The sequence below is a fragment of the Stylophora pistillata genome, chromosome 3 (genome assembly GCF_964205215.1).
Source record: "Stylophora pistillata chromosome 3, jaStyPist1.2, whole genome shotgun sequence".
In the NCBI taxonomy this organism is placed as follows: domain Eukaryota; kingdom Metazoa; phylum Cnidaria; class Anthozoa; order Scleractinia; family Pocilloporidae; genus Stylophora; species Stylophora pistillata.
In genome coordinates, this window is record NC_142521.1 from 24,957,978 (window position 1) to 24,981,094 (window position 23,117).

A 23,117-nucleotide genomic window follows, 5' to 3' on the forward strand; every position below is an offset into this window, starting at 1 on the left:
CATCTCCCTCCTTGACAGCATTATTGAAGTTATGGATAAGCATCCCAAGACTTAAACGCACACAAGCATAATTGTAGACATAGTCTTGCCTTACCTCAGTCTTTTTAGACTTTTTTGGATTCTTGGATTTTGAATTAGATTTGGCATCACTTAAAACTATGTTGTGTACATCCCTCAAGTGATGTCCCAACATTTCTCATATACATATATAATTCCACATTCACTGCATGGGAAAGTTGGTCTTTGCTTTGGTCGATTTAGGTTGTCGACTTCCTTTGCCATTTTATCATAGTCTTCTGATTGCCTCTTCATGGCGTGTTTTTCAAGTATAGACTTAACTTCACCATGGAACCAATGCTGTTGCTCTTTCTTTGGTGCTGAACGTATTGCATCTAGGACGAATGTATCATCAATCGATTTCATCTCAAGGTGAGTCATGGTGGCAGCAACTAAATATGCCTCAGTTTCAATATCCACAAACTCTTTGCAATAATAGGCCTTTTGAAGCTAGAGGTCACGTGCTTGGAAACTCCATAGCAACGCCTTGCTGGACTGCAAGCGGTCCAGTAAACAAAAGTGCTATAGGGGTCAAGCACGTGTGGTTTCAAACAAAAGTTTCAAGCGTTTTAGAGACTTAGTTCTTTTTAACCTTATCATTATTGTCAAGTATCGTACTTAACCCTAGTTTTGGATTATATTGAGAACCGATTGCTGTTTCAAACGCCCGCTTCAGGAAGGTTTGTGGATGCAATGGCGACTTCGCAAGGTATGTGTAGTAAAAAATGCACCTAGAACGTTACTTATTCAAACTATTTTGGTCGAAAACTGCTAGGAAACAAAAGTCTATTAAAGAAAAAAAAAGATTTTTGAAGGAATGAAGACCGTAAATGTTCAAAGAAGGAGAATTTTTGTGTTTGAAGTTGTGCTATACACGCGCCACAAAAGCAACCGCGCTAAAAGCGACAACATGTGTAATGACTCTCTTTTATATGTTCTCCTAAGGTAACACCGGGGATGATGCCAATGAATAATACAGATGTATTAAATGAATAATACAGATGTATTAAAGACCAAGGCAATCGCTAGTTTAAGAATTCATGTAGAGAGGGCAATTAGAAGGAGTACCATTTTTTTTATTCTGATGTGCCATAACAACACTAGGCTCAGTTACTCAAATTTATACTGTTGCTTGCCTTCTTACAAATTTTCAAGGGCCTTTGATTTTAAATCCAGATAGATAAGACATTCCTATTTAGAAATTAATTTGAATGACCCTCAGAGATATTTGGAAATCCATTTAAACTATAACACTTGTTATGTACATAACTTGCGACTTTTGGCTCTTTTGAAGTCTTGTCTTCTGTTTAAAGTTATTACAAACAACAAGACCATAAGTTAGTAGTAAATAGTTTTTGTTTTCTATTATTTAAAATAGTAAAATTAAGTACTGCTTACTTCTAATGTTCTCTGAGTTTAGTTTGTGCACTTTAATTAATGAGAATACCATATTAAACAAATGAAATGGGTGTAAATTCTCCAACCAATGGCTCAGGAGTTTGAAAATCACTATATTAGTATTAAAAGTTCATCAAAACTTTTATATCTTCCACAATTACAAATAATATTGAAAGAAAAAGCTGTCTACTTTGTCCTTTGCTTTCTGAAAGAATTCCTTATCAAAAGCTGTCCTTGTACAAACATACAAATCATCTCTAATGTAGGAAAAGAAATCACACCACTGCAGACCTGTAAGCCCAAGTTGACACTGGACTTGATAAAAATAAATATCTGTAGTCTTAAGTGAGTACAGATTTGTAAGTGGATCTTTAACTAAATATCGCACATTATCAAAGGTGGTTTCACCCTCTTTGACTACTTTAATCTCCAATAATCCAAATGGATTTTGTCCATGGTTTATTGCATCCAAGTCGTACACTTTTCTTTCATGGCTGCAGCCTAACCAAGGGCACTTTGGGTGTATTATTAGTCCTGAAGGAAACAGATTTACTCTGCCCCCCTTTGCAGAATTAGCATAAGCCATTGCAGCATGTGGCTCGAGCTGAATCCCTCTTTTCATTGCTGCTGTTTGTATGAATCTTGTTGGGTTTAGTTGCTTAGCTAAACTGTCGAAGTTTGCAACCCTCTTTGCAACAATGCCAAACTTACTTGCTGTTATTTGCTTCTTTCGTAGTAAGTGCCTTATACGACATGAACTTTGTGTCACTGTCTGTTCTTGTACTTTCAAATAAGCTTCAGGTGTAACAGTTAAGGACTGAATTGCAGCTTGTTGCTTTGCATTTAGGGGGAAATCCTGAGAAATTTTTTTCGAATCCTAATTCTGTACTGTCAAGTGGTATTACTGGAAAACCAGTGCAAGTAAAATCATTTATAATGTATCCTTTTGACAACTTCTGTTGATATGATAAAACACACCCCTTAGGCACATCACCAAATTTCCATGGCACAAAGGATACACTGCTGAGTTCATTTACACTAGGTACAATGTTTACAAATAGTGGTTGAGGCTCAAGACCGTCGAAAGTTTCTTTCGTTAATGTTCCATACATAGTTGCTGGTGAGTAGATTGTGCTCTTTATATACTTACTATAAACTGCACCCATTTGAGGTTTCTTGACCAACACATCTTGTATCTGTGTAGGTTCTATTTTTTTCCCACGTGGCATACTCCATCTTTGCTTCATCAGTGTACATGTCAGTTCATCTGGTATTGATTTCTGTCCAAGCTGCTTTAATATGGCTATGTAGTAAAGTAAACCAACTACATGATGGCGAAATCCACCGATGCCAGCAACACAGGAGCATCTCCCAGCCAAAGAATTATCTCCAGTAAGTTTTATGGTTACTTCCAATTTATGAGGTGGCTCACTTTTTCTCATTGACCGGCAGCACTTACAGCCAATAATGGAAGTATCTCCATTGTAGATAACTGAAAACAATAAAAGATATCGTTTCAAATTACTGGACAATTGTGTTCATATATTTAATATTATATTTTGGGTAAAAGTAAGAAAACAGAATATCTATGTACCTTTAATATCGTGCAGATAGCCTGGCTCAGCCTTAAACTTGCATGCTTTTGCCGTGTTGCTGCAACCGGACCTATCCTTCGAATACTTCACAACATCTTCAAATGTCAAAGCTGGAAGGCGAGAAATGTCTTGTGTCTCTTGATCATCATGTTATTAAAATGTCCTTGTTTGAGCATTTACGGTCTTCATTCCTTGCAAATATTTTTTTTATTGAATAGACTTTTGTTTCCTAGTAGTTTTCGACCAAAATAGTTTAAATAAGTAACGTTCTAGGTGTTTTTTTACTACACATACCTTGTGAAGTTGCCATTTTGATTTGTCGCGACGAGCGTTTGCATCCGCAAACCTTCCTGAAGCGGGCGTTTGAAACAACAGTCGGTTCTCGATATAATCCAAAACTAGGGTTCAGTACGATACTTGACGATAATGACAAGATTAAAAAACTAAGTCTCTAAAACGCTTGAAACTTTTGTTTGAAACCACACGTGCTTGACCTCTATAGCACTTTTGTTTACTGGAACGCTTGCAGTCCAGCAAGGCGTTGCTATGGGGTTTCCAAGCACGTAACCTCTAGCTGCAAAAGGCCTATTGAAGTTGTGAAGAACATTATTTGTCTTTGCATTGACATTATTCGTGATGTTCATGTTAGAACACATTGTCCCATGATCTGTTGCAGATAATGGCTTATGTAGGATATCGTACAAAATCTGCAAAGAGAACAAATTGATACCTTTGTTGAACACATCAGAGTTACATAATTTGTTGCAGTCGTATTTTCCTTTTCATATATAGGAGCTTTTATTTGGTTTGAGAATGGACCTATTTGAAAAATGGCCGCCAAATTAATATTCTTTTGTGTAAATTTAAATCAACCTTACTGGCTTCGTTCTCCAAAAAATACAACATCTCAAGTGAGGCTAATGAGGCTAATTTAAATTTGAACAAAAGAATATAAATCCGGGCGCAATTTTTCAAATTGGTCCATTGCATTGTCCATCAAGAGGTACAACAAGTAAAAGCTCAAAACTCCAAAATATATCTTACCTGATACATCAATCGTATTGAATGCCAGTCTTCATGCTTGCTTTTGACACCCTCTAATCTGTGATACTCTGTATCTGCATCTGCTCCTGCTCTGGCATCCTTGCAGTTTCTTGCCCTCTCTTCAGTAATTTGGTCCCCCCCCCCAAAAGTATAGATTCTGCAGCTTCAGGTTCCAAGTCGCCATGTTCTGTTCTTACCATCTTTGTTGGGACATAATTTGAGTGCACATGCTCCAAGATTTCAATCATCTTATCATTGAGATTTTCATTTTTAAAGAGTGTACTGAGTGGTACCTGAACAATATAATGAAACGTAATGATAATTGATAAGTTATTTTTAAAACGTTTTTAGGGATAAATCTATTTTTATGGGATAAATCTATTTTTACGGGCTCACCAATTCATTTCGTTTGTTTGAGCTGCATAAATCATACTTAATATCATTGTGGTCTTGTACCTTGTTCTTAACAATTGTGGCATAGCAATGAGGTTGCAAGGGGGCACATGACTTTTCACATGATTTTAAATTAAAATGAGGAAAAATGTTTTATTGCTTTAAAATCTTTCTTCAAAAATGAACACTAACCCTACCCAAATATCAAGCAAGAACACCCCAATCAATTCAAAAATAAAATTGGAAATTTAAAAGTTAAGTTACCATTTCATTCGAAAAAAAAGTTAATTTTTTTTTGCAAATGATATTATGTTTAATTACTTTTGCCAATAATGGCTACTAACCTGCACAGATTTTCTCTTCATCTCATTAGAAAACTCATGTGGAATGTGCTTCACAACGGTTCTTTTCAGGCACTGAAAGTCAGGAACTCTTTTCACTAAAATTCTGACAACTAGAAGAATAAAACAGATATAATTAATATTTGAAGTTCATATCTATTGTGTAGAAGAATAAAGTTCTGTAGAAGCTTGTTGTTATTTTCTGTTGAAGGAAGGAACTCAGAATTCTGAACACTTAAAATAGGCCTTTGTTGTTGCTGTTTGATATCTGTACTTTTCATGGTAGCTCGATCTTGTACTGCGTTCATTGCAAACCAGTATATGCTTTTATTGTGGTTGTTACTTGACATGTGCTTTGGCCTCACGAATTTATCTAGAACAAACATATGAAAATACATATATATGAACTGCGGTTATGAAACGTATATGTGCACGATCCTTCGCAGTGCAGCACTATTTAAGCAATAGTGAAAATCAGACCTGAAAAAAAATTCAGGCCTGTACGGGATTCGAACCACTGACCTCTGCGATACTAGTGCAGTGCTCTACCAATTGAGCTAACAAGCCAACTGGGAGCAGGCCATCAAATTAATTCGACATAAGCCCGTAGATGATAAATCAAACAACAAACATATGAAAATACATATATATGAACTGCGGTTATGAAACGTATATGTGCACGATCCTTCGCAATGAAGCACTATTTAAGCAATAGTGAAAATCAGACCTGAAAAAAATTCAGGCCTGTACGGGATTCGAACCACTGACCTCTGCGATACTAGTGCAGCGCTCTACCAATTGAGCTAACAAGCCAACTGGGAGCAGGCCATCAAATTAATTCGACATAAACCCGTAGATGATAAATCAAACAACAAACATATGAAAATACATATATATGAACTGCAGTTATGAAACGTATATGTGCACGATCCTTCGCGGTGAAGTACTATTTAAGCAATAGTGAAAATCAAGCCTGTACGGGACTCGAACCACTGACCTCTGCGATACTAGTGCAGCGCTCTACCAATTGAGCTAACAAGCCAACTGGGAGCAGGCCATCAAATTAATTCGACATAAACCCGTAGATGATAAGTCAAACAACAAACATATGAAAATACATATATATGAACTGCGGTTATGAAACGTATATGTACACGATCCTTTGCAGTGAAGCACTATTTAAGCAATAGTGAAAATCAGACCTGAAAAAAATTCAGGCCTGTACGGGCTGAAGGCCGTAGTTCATATATATGTATTTTCATATGTTTGTTGTTTGATTTATCATCTACGGGTTTATGTCGAATTAATTTGATGGCCTGCTCCCAGTTTGCTTGTTAGCTCAATTGGTAGAGCGCTGCACTAGTATCGCAGAGGTCAGTGGTTCGAATCCCGTACAGGCCTGAATTTTTTTCAGGTCTGATTTTCACTATTGCTTAAATAGTGCTTCACTGCGAAGGATCGTGCACATATACGAATTTATCTAGGTTGTCACCCAATATTTGGTAAGTTTTTGGACGATTTGCTAGTTGTGAAGATTTTAGCAAAGAAACATCTTTTTTATTCAGTGTACTAACTTCAAGACCTTGAGAGTGTACAAAATTATTGAAAATATCAACGAGACTCTCAGAATAACCACACTTGTTTATAAGAAAGCAGTTGACATCATTCTCATGAGACTATAAATCCTTAGTGCTTTCACGATAATCTGTGTAGTCATTGAGAAAGTCTTCCATATCTAAAAGATCACTGTTTGTCGACTGGCCTTCAACATCATCACTGCATAGTAAAATCTGATCATTGGTGGAGGTTTGTGGGAATGTAAGGGATAGAAACTCACATCAGTCGTTTGACACCCTACTGGGATCTGCTCTTTATCCTTTGCATCTACATATTCAGCAACTTGTTCCAACGCTTCATTAATAAGGTGGTTTTTCTCAAGTTCACATTTCCAAGTTTTGACAGCTTCATCAAAGTTGGAGCCCATCTCATCCAGTTTCTCTAATGTGCAGGTGTGACTAACAGATATTCCCCAGTGGTTTGCTCACAGATAGCCCTGCAGATTATAATACAATTGTTTTATTCATAAAACAGAATTAGAGATAAACTGAAACTATCAACATATAGTTAGGGTAACTATCCATAGAAAAATTGGAAATATTCAATTGAGAATAGCCATTTATCTTGACGTTTTCGTTGTAAAATCGGCAATAATTGTTTGCCCGAGGGAAGTAGATTTTAATCGGGGTTTTTGTTGGAACTCGTACTACATGCGAGCTTGTCATTTGGCACGTGTAGCAAATATTTTGACAGATACTGTAAATACGGCCACGAAGCAAAATATATTCCCCACCCCCACTTCAGATACAAGTAAAAACACTACACCTACCCCCAGAGGTATTTTAGTACTTTACTCTGATTGGTTGTCGGAAAGGGGCCTGATTGGTGGCTGTCACTCGAAGCTTGGTGACATGAAAGTGAGATTCTCAACGTTCCTGACCAGAGGTTCTCTCCGCTCGCTGCTTTGCAGCCCGTTGGTCGGCGCTTGGCGCTGAATTATTGTACTCTGGGAGAGAGAAGAGAACCTCTGGGACCAGGGTAGTTTAAATCACGACAAGCTAACACTTCTAAATCATTGTGAGGAATTCATGTAAATCACGAGTTGTGTTAATTAAAATATATATGTCATCATAGGCAACGCCTATTTACTAAACAAAACAATGTCTTTAGCTCAATTTGTGGTACATCATGCGACTGATTCTACTAGAATGGTAAGGGTCGAGTAACTGCGATGTCTTTAGCTCAATTTCTGGTACATCATGCGACTGATTCTACTAGAACGGTAAGGGTCGAGGATGTCTTTACACTTGTCAAATTTTTAAGTGTCAATTTGCTGTAGGTCAGTTGTTGGTATACTGTTGGTATACTGCCGGCCGACAGTCGGCCGACAGTCGGCTGACAGACTTTTAGGGGAGCTGTTCTTCGCTTTTACCCAATGTAGCACATATCTCACCTTTTTTAGGAGAAACGTTTGGTCTTTTACATTGTTAGTAGTCCCCTCTACTAAGTATGGTCTTTTACGAACAACTTGCCGAGGGGTTTTAACTACCACTGCCTAAGCAGAGGTTTCCCCTTCTTAACTATGTCCAAGGCTTAAGCTTTCTGTCCTTTTTCTTGGGCATTTTCGTGCAAATCATTTAAAGTCCTAAAGTGAGTCCAGCCCTCTCCTGACAGCTATGCCATGGTAAAGATCTCACTTAGACTTTTTTCTACGAGGCAAAACACGTTGATGTGAGATTAGTTTGCATCAACAGTCAGATCAATATCTCACAGAGGTCATGGGTTCAAATCATGTACGGGGCTGAATTTTTTTCAAGTCTTATTTCAACTACTAGTTCATAGCTGGGAGGATCTCTTAGCAGCAGGGAGGTTACCGTGGCAACACAACCTTGATGCACCCCCAGGCACTAGTCACACTGACAAGTCACTGGAATTGTTTATACTTACCAACAATTGACTCACCCTAGAGGCAGGGTGGGAACACTACAAGCAGCTCATGTCAAGATCTGTGACGATCTCAAAACGTCCTGAGTTCCACGTGGCCCTGCAATTGTAATGGGGTGCCCCTGCAGCATGACCTCCGCTGACCAATGTGCCTCGATTTTAACCTTGCTTAAATTTCATTTAGCCTCATTTAAACTCATTGACACTGATGAGCTTGGAGGAAGGTGCCATAGCACTGTGGCAATCACGCTAACCGCTCACAGCAGGGAGGTTACCATGTCGACTAAACCTTGGTACACCCCCAAAATGGTGCCTGGAACAAGAGGGACTGGGTTGAGCCATGGTACCTCCTACCCAAAACCCCACCAAGCACCATTCCCCCTGCCTTTACTTAGAGATGGCTAATGCACATACCGGTAGTCATGATAACTGCTGTGACAAGCTAGCTAAGACATCTGATGGTGTTCTTATGCACCATAGTTATTTGGTTATAAGACGCACTCGGTTATAAGTCGCACCCCAAACTTGGCAACTTAGTTAAGCGAAGTTCCCAAATGGAAAGTTTGTGAAAATATTCAGTTATAAGACGCACTAAAAGGTTGAGAGTTAACAAAAGGTGTGATGGATCTGAAAAGTTTCACAGTTCCTCTGGCGGTAAAAGCAAATGGCGAAAAACTCCCAGTTCGATGGCTAAATATTAACACTCCACACAGGATGCAAGTTTTAGTGCACAAAAAAGGCTGGATAGACGAAAAAGGTAGGTTTTATCTCCACATTGTTTATTCAGAGATGGAACTTTTCGAGCGAGCGACACCAACACAATTCTAGGAATTTGAAACGTGATTCAAACGATTGTTTTGTAGTCATAGATATCATGTTACCGAGCACGTGCTGTTAAACACGAAGGCACGCTATATAAGGAAGTCTTCCCTGGGAAGACCTAAGCTCATTTGTCACTCACCGTTGACTTGTGCGGGTCAAATTTAAATGCTGGTAGACAAACAAAAGGAGTTAATGAGATATCTATTGTTAACTTCCACCAGCATGTTGGCATGAGGTAACATGCGAACCACCTACTTCAATCTCAAATTTACCACCACAAATAAAAGCAGTTTCCATTGGAGAAAGGAAATACAAATCTCAAAAATTCTTTTATTGTGAGGAAGACATAAAACAATTTTGAGGAATGCGCCCGCTGTTCACTGCTTTGGAGTAGCTGTAGCTCAAGCTGACTTGACTCTAAGAGTTCTTCATCACACGACGGTTGATTGACAAATGGTCCAGTGGGACCTAAGGCTCCTTTTATAGCGCGCCTTCGTGTTTAAGAACTTGTATATACAAATCTCCGTCTGTTTGCTTTTGTGGATCACTCACAGTTTCTGGGAAACCACTCGATTTTCAATCATCACAATTTGTAAGTCACTCAATAAACGATTTAAAGCGAGACTCGTTTGTTTGTGAATAGAAACTAGACTCGTTTGTATAAACGAGACTCGAAACGAGACGTTTGACGAAATGAGACTTGTTTTGCGAAACAAGGCTCGTTTGGTAATTTTTGGCTCTTGGCGCTTGCGCAGATGTACAGTAGAGTGTTTTAGGCAGGCCTCAGATTAAGGTTAGGGTTAGCGCTGAGATATTTGGGCAATACGTTAAGGTAATTAAGTTCTATTTTCTTTGTCTTGGGATGGTAAAGTGCCTAGAAGGCCTTGACCAATATTATTATATAGCTTGTAGCACAAATTTTTGCACATAAAAAAGTACTGAATATTTGTGTCGAATAAAGTTCAAAGCTTCGGATCCTGGCCCATTACCAAAGTTAATTCTTCCACAACAAGAGAGATGGCAGAGATTAAAACCATCTCAAAGCTATAAATTCTAAGTTAATGAGCGCTTTCTGAGCCCCTCCGCTCTATCTCTCTCAGCATTATTTATTGAGCTATCTCGTTAAACATCAAAGACTACCCCAATGCACTAGTTTTCTGCTCGTTCATGCAAAACTATTGATATCATACTATCAGCTACCTCTGAAAATGTATTTTGGTCGCCTCTTATTTTCTGAACCATTGCTATTCCGTCAACATTTCGTGCACACGGTTGTGGTATCAAATCTGTAGCTGGTATATTTTTTAAGGCCTGAGGCAAATGTTCGAGGGGGTGATAGAGGAATTGCATTCATTTTCAGTTTTCTCTGCTCAGGAATAGTGATCATTGGAGCAAACAGTGAGTGATGAATCTCAATTATCACTCATTTACTTGTCTCACGTTAAACTTTCCTCTTCTTTGAGAGATCACCAAATGTTTTCAGTTTAAGTTTGGTCATTGCATCGCAGAATTTTACCATGGAGGATCTCTACCGTATTTAGTTTAAGATACGCGAGTTCGGATGGCTTTCCGCTTTTGTACTGAAGAAACACCATGTACTTGTCAAATAGATGAACAGAATTGTCACATACTTCTTGAACTACCTTTTGTAGATATCATCATACAAATCGTCAATCTCAACAATAAGCTTTCAACGATACTCTTAGACTGCATATAATTCTCTCATTATCCAGGTCCTGAATCCTCTCCACGCCAGTCTCATAAGGGCTTCATACACGAGTAAGTCCCTTTAGAACTTCTGCAATAGAACCTCCTGCTATCACATCACACTCTACACACAGTTTCCGCAAGCCAGCATCCTGGAAGCGTTCGCCAGTAATGGACAACCTGGTGCATGCTGTGTGAAATACTTCCATTTTCATAACCATATCTTTAAATTTTGCGCTTGCCTTTGCATACAGTGTTAAGTCAATGACGAAGACTATGCTCTTTAAGTTGAGCGTGTTCTTTACCTTGAGAGACTGCACTAGAACCTTGTGAAAGATAGCCATGTGAGTAGCAGGTACATTGATACTCGGGAGATACCTGTTGACAGTCAGTGAGACAGTTGAACCTCAATAAGGACAGAAATGTTAAATCCATTTTAGCCACTGGCTTTTTAGTTCCCGCACCAGAAAGGATCTCCTCCAAGCTATGTATATTACCCCATGGGAGTAGTGTAATATGTGGCGTTGATATATGGCTGGATAGTTTCAGGCAAAGGAGCGATCTCATGCCCCCATCGGTGTGGCATCTGGATAAGTTGAACATTGTTCGGCATACGGTAACAGTATTTGCTTGGGTGGTTTTTGTAATCCTGCCGTAACTCCTTTAATAATGTCCTGGCCAAAAGAGGTAACAAGGCGCCGGACGCGATCAGAATATTCTGCTGAGATGTTTGTGTTGCCAGTTAGCAGAGTAGAGAAACGCATCTAGTGCTTCTGAAAGTTTGACTGCACTATCACATAGCTCAGAAGGTGTCGGAGGCCATGACATCTTACTAATATTTGGGTGAAGTGCATCACAGAAGTACAGGCCAGCTTAAGCTTGCTGAATTTGCTTGATTTGAGATGTAGATGCATAATCATCAAAATCAGTAGTCCTACTTAAAAAAATTAATGGTCAGCAAAAGAATTGAAATCCCTGGGAATCCACTTCATCTCGAGTGAAATTCCAAAACTAACGCAAAGGTGAAAAATACGAAGCGCTAAACCTTACTGCCAGAATGAACAATGCTAGCAACATTCGTGTTATCGGTAAACCATGCAACCTGCTTACCTAAAAGACTAGGAGCAAAACCGATCAAAGCTATTTCTACAGCTTTGAGCTCCCTCCATGTGGAATTGTTATTGCTTTCAAGAGGAGACCAATTTTGTTGAAAAATTTTGCCTTCACTATGAATGAAGGATCTACAAGCGTAATCAGAAGCATCCGAGTAAACTAATTTAGCTGGCTGAGACAAAGGCAGCCAAGGACAACAGCGATTAAGAAAGTTGACATTTTGACTCCATAACATTAATTCGTTAGAAGCCTTCTTAGTTAATTCCACAGTAGAAATCCACGACACTTTCGTGTTTACAGTAGCATATAATGACCTAGTCATAATTCTTGTCACACCACCCACACAAGGCGTTAATGATATAAGCTAGCCTATAACAGCTGCCAAATTACTCACATTCACAATCATAGAGTCTCCATTGAGGACAGAATCAATATTTGCCTTCAACTTGGAGATTCTATGTTTGGTAACTGAAATAAAACCTTGATTAGTGTGCAAAACAGTACCTAGCGATATAATAATCTGAACTGGCTCCCAAATGGACTTGTCTTCATTAATAAGAAAACCAAACTTTAACAAATCAGCATGAACCGTCAAACTATTAATCTTAGCTTTCATTTTGCCAGCGCCACCTCCCAGAATGTCATCAAGAAAAATTACCATAGGTATGCCCTTACACCTCCATGAGGTAATAGTAGGATGTAACAATTTGGTAAACAAATAGGCAGCGGATGATGAACCAAAAGGTAATACTGCAAATTGAAAATATTTAAATACTCCGTGGCCAAAATCCCAGGCAAACGCCGAAAACCTTCTGTGGTCTGGAAGAATCTCTACATGGTGATAACCAGACTTAAGATCAAACTTGAACAAATAAAATCCTTTAGACAAAACCTTGAGAGCCACTTTAAGATCTTCACGCTCAAATCTTAAATTAATCTTTTCTTGCCTGAAGACTGAATACAAACTGAAATTGGATTAATTATAGCAGGTGGTTGATCGAGAACCTCCACACATCTGTTTCCAAGAAGATCAGAAACAGCCCTTTCCTTCAGGCTGAACCATTGTTTGGGCAGACCTTGGGGGGTGGAAAATCAATGAAAGAAATTTTGTACCCATCACGTATAGTACTAAAAATGAAGCCTGAAGCACCAATTTTCTCCCATTCTTGATAACACTTAGCTAAATTCCCGCGAACCGAGCAAACTTTAGACTGGCATCAAATTCACTGGATGTCAAAGACTTAACAGTAACAAACAACGCAAAATGATCTAAATTAATAGGATCGTCCTCAAGACCATTGCCTACGCCGTCTAAAGAACTAGGAAAATCATTGCAAAAATTAGAAAACACTACACCTTGATCTTGTCCGTCCTCAAGGTCGGCTAGTCATTGACCTGGACGGGACTTGGCAGCTAACATCGGGCATTGCACTCTCCAGTGGCCTGGCTTATTACAAGCAAAACAAGATCCCGGTTTGGTTTGATTTCTGAATTGGGCATCAATGGTTAGAATTAGCCTCAAAGCACAACTGACATTAGTATTAGAAACGGCCGCGACTGGTTGGCTCGTAGGAAACTCCCCTCTTGAAGCAGTCATTCTTGACTTGGCTTTCTATGAAATCTGTTTGCTTCTACTCTAACAATCTTCTCATTGTTGGAATCTTCGGCAAGACCATTCTTTTTATACTCTTGTATTACCATCCAGCCATAATCTGATTTGTCCGCTAAAAGGATATGTTTCTGCCTTTCGGCTAACAAGCTCTCACCTTTCTCTAGTGACTCCTTGACCTTGTCCAGGTTTTGCGTAGAACACGAAGATGTCACTTCCTCTAGATTGTCCATCAGTTTCGAGTTGAATCTGTACTGATCTTCATTGACCTTCTTCTTGAATTGGTGGGATTCTTCAAACTTCACTTTCTTAATTTCACGAAGGTCAGAGTTAGCCCCCTTAATGTTGGAAAGGGAACTGTCGAGGTTGACTTTCTTGAGCTGAGAAGTCTCGTTGTTCTTAGTTATAGCGGCATTGACGATTTGCTCAACCTGAGATTGTTCCATCGCGAATAAACTTAGCAGTAATTGAGATGGTGTCAGCCTAGAATGATTGCCCACATGCAATCACAAGCTTTAATACTCATATTACTATACCCATAATGCATCTATGCTCAAGGGCTGAGGCCCTTGCCCTGTTGCTCTCACGCCGCACAAATATTTAATTTCCGGCTTATCTGTTGGCACTCAAACGCCAGAAATTCCATTTTTTCATGATCAAAGAAGGAGTTTAGGACTGGTTTCCATGTTTCAACGTGGTCAAAATTGTTAAGGACTCTCATTCAGATAGTAGAAAAGAAATGGCGGATTTTAAGCATGTTTTGCGCTGAGAAAGATTGTACTTGGGAACCGGTTTAACCCTTGCGAAAATATTAACATGATTCCTCAGGTTGTACGAGATGTTAACTTTGTTTTAAGATTTTTGGACCTTAGGCTGAAGCTTCCAAAGGGATGTAATAATGAAGAATAAATCAAGGTAATTCAAAATCTGACTGTTTTCTTTGTAATGACTTCAATTACGTGTTTGTATTCTAAAACTGTATTTTGCATCAATGCGCCTGCTCGGTGGCCATACTGTCGCGGATTTCTGGCCATGTGTGTGTTTATTATCTGTTAGGGGGGATAGTCAAATGGGAGGAAGAGGACCTGCATATGTTGGTATGTATTTATATTATTTGTGAAGGCATTAAAAAGAAAATTCTCAAATACAAGCTAAATTCTATACAAACTGTCAAGTGTTACACTTTTCATAATTCAAGGCGAATTAAATAGAAATGTTGTTATGATACATTGTATCCTGATGCATACCTCTGATTCAATGTCAAAATTATATATTTCTGATGCAGAAAGGCTGGTTCTTCTGTTGTCTTGCTGTAAATTACTTATCTGATCATCATCATGATCATCATGATCATCATTATCAAATGCTGTCTCACCATGTAAAATTACCGTAAAACAACAAAAAAACCAAAATTTACTTTTCCTTTATCACAGTGAATTTGTTTGATCATAGCATTGTTCCTTTGAAGACTGGTTTTTAAATTCAGTTTGGCAGGTCCAGAGGAATTATTTTTTCAAGTTGACTGATGTGTAAATCTTGGTCAATAGATCCTAAGTTTTGGTTGCCAACTTTCGTCAATATATGTCTTATTTCTTACATAAAAGAGTTCTTGTAAAATTAGGAATTATTTTTGGGGGGGACAAATGGTAAGTCCACTGCGAGCAGCCAGCTCTAAATGATTTTCTAGATTTCATAGATTTCCTAGAAATACTTGACTACTGTAAGTGCCTTTTGTATGGGACAGAATGTGACCTGCTAGTTCTAAAATTTCTTCGTTAAATTGGCGAGCAGTGAACCTTAATTTTAATCCCTAGATGAAACACACTTTCCTTACTTCAAAGGGATATATAATTATATTATAATGTACAATCAATATTACAATTGCTGATGATTGAGGAGTATACTCACATTGTTGACCAATGCCCGCAAATCTTCAGAGAATTACAATTACACTTCAAGGTAAGTACCTCTTGTGTAACTTTTAAATTCTCTTTCGATATGCTCCGCATTATGGGATAACTATGCGAATTCAAAGAACCCGTGCCACGAAAAACAACGCTTGACTTTATTACCTTGTGACCTCACAAACCTCGGATCATACAGTTAATTAACTCGACTAACCTAAGAAGGTGTGTGAATTAATCAACAATATTATAATCTCTTAAATGAAATTTACGAAATGTGTGCTCATTTAATCAGTCAGACATATGGAGAATGTCGATGACTGGAACACCTTGGCTATATTTATGGGTAATGGAGGCACCTTGAACGCTATGAGGTTTTAATACGGAAGTATTAATACCCGCAGCGGATAACATGGAGTTTGTCCACCTTGCCACTGAAGCAGTGGATGCAGCGTTGTGTGGCTTAATGAATGAACTAAATAGTCAAATTTCCTTCCTCTGAGGCTCTCTGTACGAGACATGTACTCTGTTAACGTAACTACGGGGCATAAAGAACTATCTTCTGGTAAAGAGACAAACTCCACTTTCCAAGTGGATTTCCTAGGTCTAGACATTTTTAAACGCTCAGCTACAGAAAAACTTAAGGAATTACCTGACTTGTTCAAAAACTTAATATCTAATGCACACAAAGTCTGTTCTCTTAGGGCAGATGACAATGCACAAAGCATTACAGTTTTAAGAGTCAATAACTTAAGAGTTAGCTGATCCAAAGGGAACAGAGTATTTAGTAGCTGTTTACCTTAGTAACATCCCAAGTAGAAGTATAACGTGGACTCAGAGTACGAAGATTATACACTTCCTTTAGTAGTCTGGTAACAAGAGGATGTGAGCCAACAGCAACACCATTTATACTACACAAGGTAGATGACAAAGCTGATGGATACATATTAATGGTAGCATAACTTTTCTCATCAGCAAGGCAATCAGCAAGAAGATTGATAACCCCATTTAGAGGTGCGTGAATCATATCAATTTGCCTTTCTTTACACCAGCCACACCATCTCTTCCAAACTGTATTGTATTGCTTATCAGTCTCTGTAGACCAGGATGCGTTGATGATTCTGATTGCTTCATCAGAAAATCCCTTTGCTGAGAGGGATTGCTGGATAATGTCCATCCTGCCAAGTGAAGACTGTCCAACATCGGATGGACTTGGTTGCTATAAGGAAGAGTTAAGAGATGGTCCACGCAGGGAAGTAGGACTGGACGAGCTATGGCAAGTTGTAAAAGCATGGGATACCACGGCTCAGTTGACCATGTCAGGGCTATAAGAAGCACCAGTGGAACATCATTTCGAATCTTTGCCAACACCCGAGTTCGCAAGCTAAAAGGAGGAAATGCATAAAATCTCTGATTAGACCAGCTAATACTAAAAGCATCAACAGCTGATGCACCTGGCTCTGGACGCCAAGAAACAAACTGATCTAATTTAGCATTCAGCCTAGAAGCAATTAACCCATTAACGTCCAGTGCGCCCGTATGCGCCCATGGGGACCCACACCCTTTCTACGCCCTGTGACGTCATCAATTTTAACTCTGGAGCACGAATTCGAGCATGTACTTGAACGGGTTGAAAATATCTTGCAGACGATACCAGAATGAGCGCAATTGAGTGGAGGAGATTGGAGAAATAGCCAAAAAACCGTGTCACTTTGACTGGAAAATCTGCACGAAGATCGTCTTTCACTACCCACCTACCTTTCCGAGCATGTGCTTTGAAAATAATGAGTAGTTTCTGAAAAATCTCTACACCAAAATGAAGCCTACTCAATTTCCAGCAAGTCAGGAGAAACTTTAGGCAAGGAGAGGGGAAAAAAAGGGCAGGAGAAAGAGAGAAAAGTAGAAGTCGTAAGTGGGGTGTGACTTTTCAACCCAAAAACTATGCCGAAATTTTGCTCTCTGCGCGTGCCCGAGATTTTCAGGCCGCCATTTTGCATTTGGATCGAAAGGCCGTCGAGTGCACGAGCTGTCAAGTGGTTTTTGGTAAGTTCGAGCCTTTAAAACCCCAACAGTGACCCGAAATCTGCTGGACTAGCTTCAAAACACAGTTTTCCACAAAAGCTGCGGCCGTTAATGGGTTAAATCAATATCTGGCAAAAAGGTAATGGATGGTTAAAAGCGTCTTTATCAAGAGACCACTCTAAGTTTAAAACAAATTGCCTGAACAAAGAGTGCCTCAACATTTGATTTTCCAGGAATGTGTTGAGCGGAAAGAAAAATTTTCCTTAAAATGCACCATCCCCATATAGAAAATGCAAGCTCATGAAGAGAGGGAGACCTTATCCCTCCCATGTTATTGATATAGGAAACTGCAGTAGAATTATCCATCTTGAGTCTAACATGACTATTAAATTTATCTGCCACCAAAGCCTGAGGTATATGAAAGGCAGCAAGTAATTCCACGTAATTATTGTGATGCTCAGGTTCTTATAACGACCATCTACCATTTGCTGACTGTCCATTGCAGGCAGCACCACAACCTGCAAGACTTGCGTCACATTCAATATAAACATCAGCTGGGTGGTCTCCAAACATGAAGCCATTCAGTTGAGAAATATTTTCGATTACCCAACTTAAATCTGACATTGCACGAGGACTAAGACGAATCATTTGATCAAAATCAGGATTCACAGACAAAGCTTGGGATTTACAAAGCTCAATAGACCTGTAATGAAGTTTAAAACATTCACAGCGGGAAACCTGATACTAACAAACCAATAACATGTGCAACCTCTCTGACAGAAGGATTATAACACGGGTTAAGAGATTTTGGCAAGTGCATAAAATCTTGTCCACTTTCTCATCAGGCAATAAAAGTGTCATAGAAGCCGTAAGCTCTACATTTACCTAAGGAACGCACAAAACCTTGCAGTCCTCTGCAGTTTTACATTTATCTTGCAATTCCTTCAATTTTGTTACCAAAGGCTTCATTGAGCACGAATCATTCATGCGTCCAGCTGTAATGTCCACAACCTTCGGACCAAAACTTTCCGTCTCCTTGAATATCAAGGGCAAAAGTGTCTTGCTGGTTTCCAGCGTCTTAGAACTGTTGCTCTCAGCGGGAGGGCTTCCCTCCGCTTAAAGGTAGCAGTAGGATCAAAACCTGAGTCGTGCAAGCAAGCTAAAGCTCCAGAATCTGGAACTGGTCAACGGATCTCTTGCTGACCTGAAACCTTTCGAGACAAAATCAACAAGGATTCCAAAAAAGAATGAGGAAACAAGCAAGAAGCAGAGCACGTCGTAAGAAAAAGGTCTCACTTAATCAAACTGACTCACTGACCTGTTGTAGCACGAAAGGAAGAATTCATATCCCGGTTCTCCCCTGGGGTTATATACGTGTCCATAGATTTACATTTGAATGGCTTTGAAGTGTGACCGTTGACCTTAAAGTTACAAAGGAAGTACGCATAATTATCCCATCATGTGGAGCATAGCGAAAGAGAATCTTTGTCTTGCTTCCCACGCAAGCATAATTTATGCATAATATAATTAACAGAAAGGACGCTTGTGGGCGTTATGGCGCCAAAACCAAAAATCATGATTTGGACTGTGATCAACCCTCGTTTAGAATAAAATCCATTTGAAATTTCAGGACAACTAGAAAATTTGACACACAAGCTCAAATTTGAGGCAAAGCATGCTTCAAGTTCACATTCTTTGATATATATACTAATCACATCTACACACTAGTGAAATTGCGCACCAAATTGTAAAAATTGTACTCACCAACAAAAATTTTAATCTCCTCATCTGCCCCGCGCTTCGTGAGCCATCGTCCCAGTTAAGCAGGGTGACTTGGAATGTCAAGAGAACTGTCCTTGGGGATCAAGAAGTTGCTCATTGTTTGAGAAAAAATGCGAATTACTGAAGAACTCAAGCGAAACATGCAGCAAAGCGTAGAGTGATCTGAAGTGGATGGAGGAGGTAGGGCTTGGGTCTATTAGAGTCCAATTTCTTGTGGTCAGGAGCATGTGAAGACAACCTGGTCCCCCCCCCAGAGCTCCTGTAACTGCTGTTCCGTTGCATGTGTGTCGTCTTGTTGTACATTTGTCCTCTGACGTAATGTACAGCAACGTGACAGCTGTACCGTTGCACTTATGTCCTCTTATTGTAGATATGTCCTCTGACATAACGTACTGCAAGGCTACAGCTGTAACATTGGAGTTATGTCCTCTTATTGTAGATATGCCCCCTGACGTAATGTACTGCAATGCTACAGCTGTACCGTTACATTTATGTCCTCTTATTGTAGATATTTCCTCTGATGTAATGTACTGCAAGGCTACAACTGTACTGTTGGACTTATGTCCTCTCATTGTAGATATGTCCCCTGACGTAATGTACTGCAATGCTACAGCTGTACCGTTGCACTTATGTCCTCATGTCCTCTTATTGTAGATATGTCCTTGGACGTAATGTGAAACAGTGGCCAATCATATCTTGCGATCTATTGAGCGACACATGGCTTGGGACTGGTGAAGAGACTCTGTTGTAGTTATGTCTTCGGGTAAAAGTACTCATTCAAGGGGGTCAGGATAAGTAGAAAATTTGACAGGTATGAGCAACTTCCAGCTGATATCAGGAAAACATGCTGTTCGCAATCATTGGAAACCGGATCATTAGCCTCTCAGATTGGCCTCTTGAAGTTCAATCATTCCTTCATTAACGCTGTGTGATCACGTCGTTCTTCTAACCTAAATATGGAAGAGCAACTTGCTACGTAAATAACAAAGGAACTTTCGACCAAGGGATGCGTTGTTGACGCTTTATTTACAGTCTTCATTGTTCGACTTGCGACTCCCATGACAACATTTTACACGCAAGTTAAGACAAAAGCACATTGTGGCATCATATCACAATTGTTTTATTTTCTTTAAGAGCTGGAGATCATAGATTATGGTTTGTTGGCATTAAATGATATATTTTTGACGCTTCCCTGATCTGTCAGAGGTGAGATCGACTGAGGGGTCAAAGTTGTGATAATTCGTCTGCGTCACGAAGTCTTCTCTCAATCGTAGAAGTTTGGCCTTCAGTTGTTTATTTTAAGTGGTCGCAATAATAGCAAGTATGGTAGATATTGTAAGAAATGTACAACTTTTCTGAAAGACATGTTTTGGCATGTATATGCCATCCTCAGTCAATGAGTAACGGAGTGTGAACAATGACATAATATACAGGTAGATGAATAAATTATTTACAATATGATGTAATACAGAAGCGGGTACTAATTACAATGTGACACCAAAACATCAAAGGTGTAAACTAGAACGCTAGAAAAGTGTTAAAATGCTGTAATTGTTTGTTAAGTTCAGGTTTGATCTTATTTACATAAAAAGCTTCTTTGAGTTTTAAATCAATTGAGTTGTTAGCAGAATCCAGAATACTAAAAAAAGAAGGGGAGTAATTGTTGTTACAAGAAGATGTGTTGAAATGCTTAAAAATATGTGTTTTTATTGCTTTCCGTGTGCTCCTTTATCCTAGTAGAAAAGTGGCGAGTAGTTTCGCCAATATAATGGCAATTACATCCCGCAGAGGAAAATTGGTAAACTACCATGGATTTTAGAGCATCAGGAGTACGATCTTTAACATTAAACACGTTTTTAATTTTAAAAGAAGTGAAAACTAGTTTGATATTTAGGTCCGATTTGCAAAAGCACTTAGTTGTCGGAGTTTAAGGTTCGCTATTTTAGAATAATAGCCGACAAAAGGGAGTTTAAAGTAACGTGTATTATTGTCATCATTAAGGAATGAATTTAAAAAAATCTTCCTTTTCTCATTATAGTGCTATTTCATGTCTCTAACTATGCAAGCTGTTAACTAGTTATGGTATTAGTAAAACTAGAAAGTTTTATGTGAATCTTAGAAAAGAATAGGGATTTAGAAGGGGAGGGTAGTTGTTAAAAGCCTTGCAGGACTGAGTTTAGGATTAAAACACAAAGTGCAGGTAACAGTTATTAAATTGTCAGGTTAATGAAAGATATTTTGGGCTCAGCAGGACCAGTGCCATCTGGCCACTTGCCCAAGGGTGCTGGAGGGCAATGAGAATGCTTCTCAGTTGACTTGTGCTAACCCTAACCCTAAGCCAACTGCAATCCTAACCCTAACCTGTAATTCTAACATCAAAATACTGCAAAAAGGTCAATGGAACTGAAGTGGTTTCTGCAACCCCAATCCTGACCATAGGTTTAAGTCGAGACTCGTCATAGCTGTCTCCTGAGGGTGTCAAATACCTTAGTCAGGTGATTATAATTTTTTTCTTAATGTTCCGGCTTTTTTGAGAGGAAGACCGGTCAAGATACCACTTGAAAATTCTGTCAGTAATATGTGAAGGAAAATAATTGCGTTTTAAATTGTTGGAAAGTTTATTAAGATCATTTTGAAGGCCAGAAGAGGTGTTGTTGATTTCGTAGATTCGGTCAGTAAGAGTTCAGATAAGGCCAATTGTATAGCATGATGGAATAAAACTAAAGAAATTTGTCAGGAGACCAGTGTAAGTTTTTTTTAAGAAAACCTGAAAATATACAATCACTTGAAGAGTTGTCAATAAATATATCAAGAAATGAGAGTTTACCATCATTCTCTTTCTCAAAAGTGAATTTTATGTTAGGGTGCCGCAAATTAATGTAATCGAAAAATGACATAGCATCCTTTTCATTGTGAAAGACACAAAATGTGTCATCAACATAACGCCTATAAAGTAGAAGGTGAATCGAATAATTAAAATTATTTAGCCACGTTTCCTTGTGGAAACCAAGAGAAAGATTGGCTAGGATGGGTGCTAACGGAGAACCCATCGCTACCCCATCAACTTGATCATAAAATTTGCCATTGAAAAGAAAATGAGTCTCAGCTGTAGCGAATGAAAACAATTTCTTCAAGTCGGATTTTTTAATAGAAAATTTAGGGTCATGCTTGAAAATAAGATTAACGGCAATATCGATAGTTTCATTTAACGGAATATTGGTGAATAGACTGTCAACATCAAATCAACATCGAAGTCTCCAATTGAGACTTCTTTAGAAAATGATTACAATTAAAGAGGAACAGTACATTTTATAGCACGTTGTTGTGTCTAAGTTTTGAATTTCTATGGAAGTTAATTAATAATACCTGAAAGCGGGCCAGCGCTATAAAAAACTCCTAATTACAATAAAGTTATTGCATAATGCTTTATTATGGAGGGCTAACGATTGGCACTAATCATAGAATTCACAGCCGAAAAAAAGAGATGGAAAATCGGGGTAAAGATGGCATATGGGAACTTAGGGTCTTTGCCACTTAAAGCGTGAATCCTCAGAATTTACTTCATTTTTCTATAATTTATTGAAAAAAATGTTGAGTCAGTTTGCTAGACATAACGTCTCGTAGTCACGTGACTACGAGACGTTATGTCTAGCAAACTGACTCAATTATCGAACACGTTCCTGGCCTCGGCCCACAAAATTTCATCACAATTGAAAAAAATGGAAAATCGGATAAAGATTGGATATGGCAAGTCAGTGGGATAAATTCCACTTGGACGATGAATTTTCAGAATGTGCCCTGTTTTTCTACTCAGTGAAAAAAAATGGAA

At 38.8% G+C, this 23,117-nt stretch overlaps 1 long non-coding RNA gene and 1 pseudogene across 1 annotated transcript; both read right to left on the minus strand.

Moving 5' to 3' along the window:
* Positions 1 to 188: 188 nt before the first annotated feature.
* On the minus strand, positions 189 to 3,360 carry LOC111342574 (uncharacterized; annotated as a pseudogene).
* Positions 3,361 to 4,200: 840 nt separating this feature from the next.
* LOC148735195 (uncharacterized) lies at positions 4,201 to 8,120 on the minus strand. Its single transcript, XR_015999110.1, has 3 exons — positions 7,839 to 8,120; positions 4,832 to 6,881; positions 4,201 to 4,387 (listed from the first exon to the last, which is right to left on the minus strand). It is a non-coding gene; the product is annotated as an uncharacterized LOC148735195 (long non-coding RNA).
* Positions 8,121 to 23,117: the final 14,997 nt, after the last annotated feature.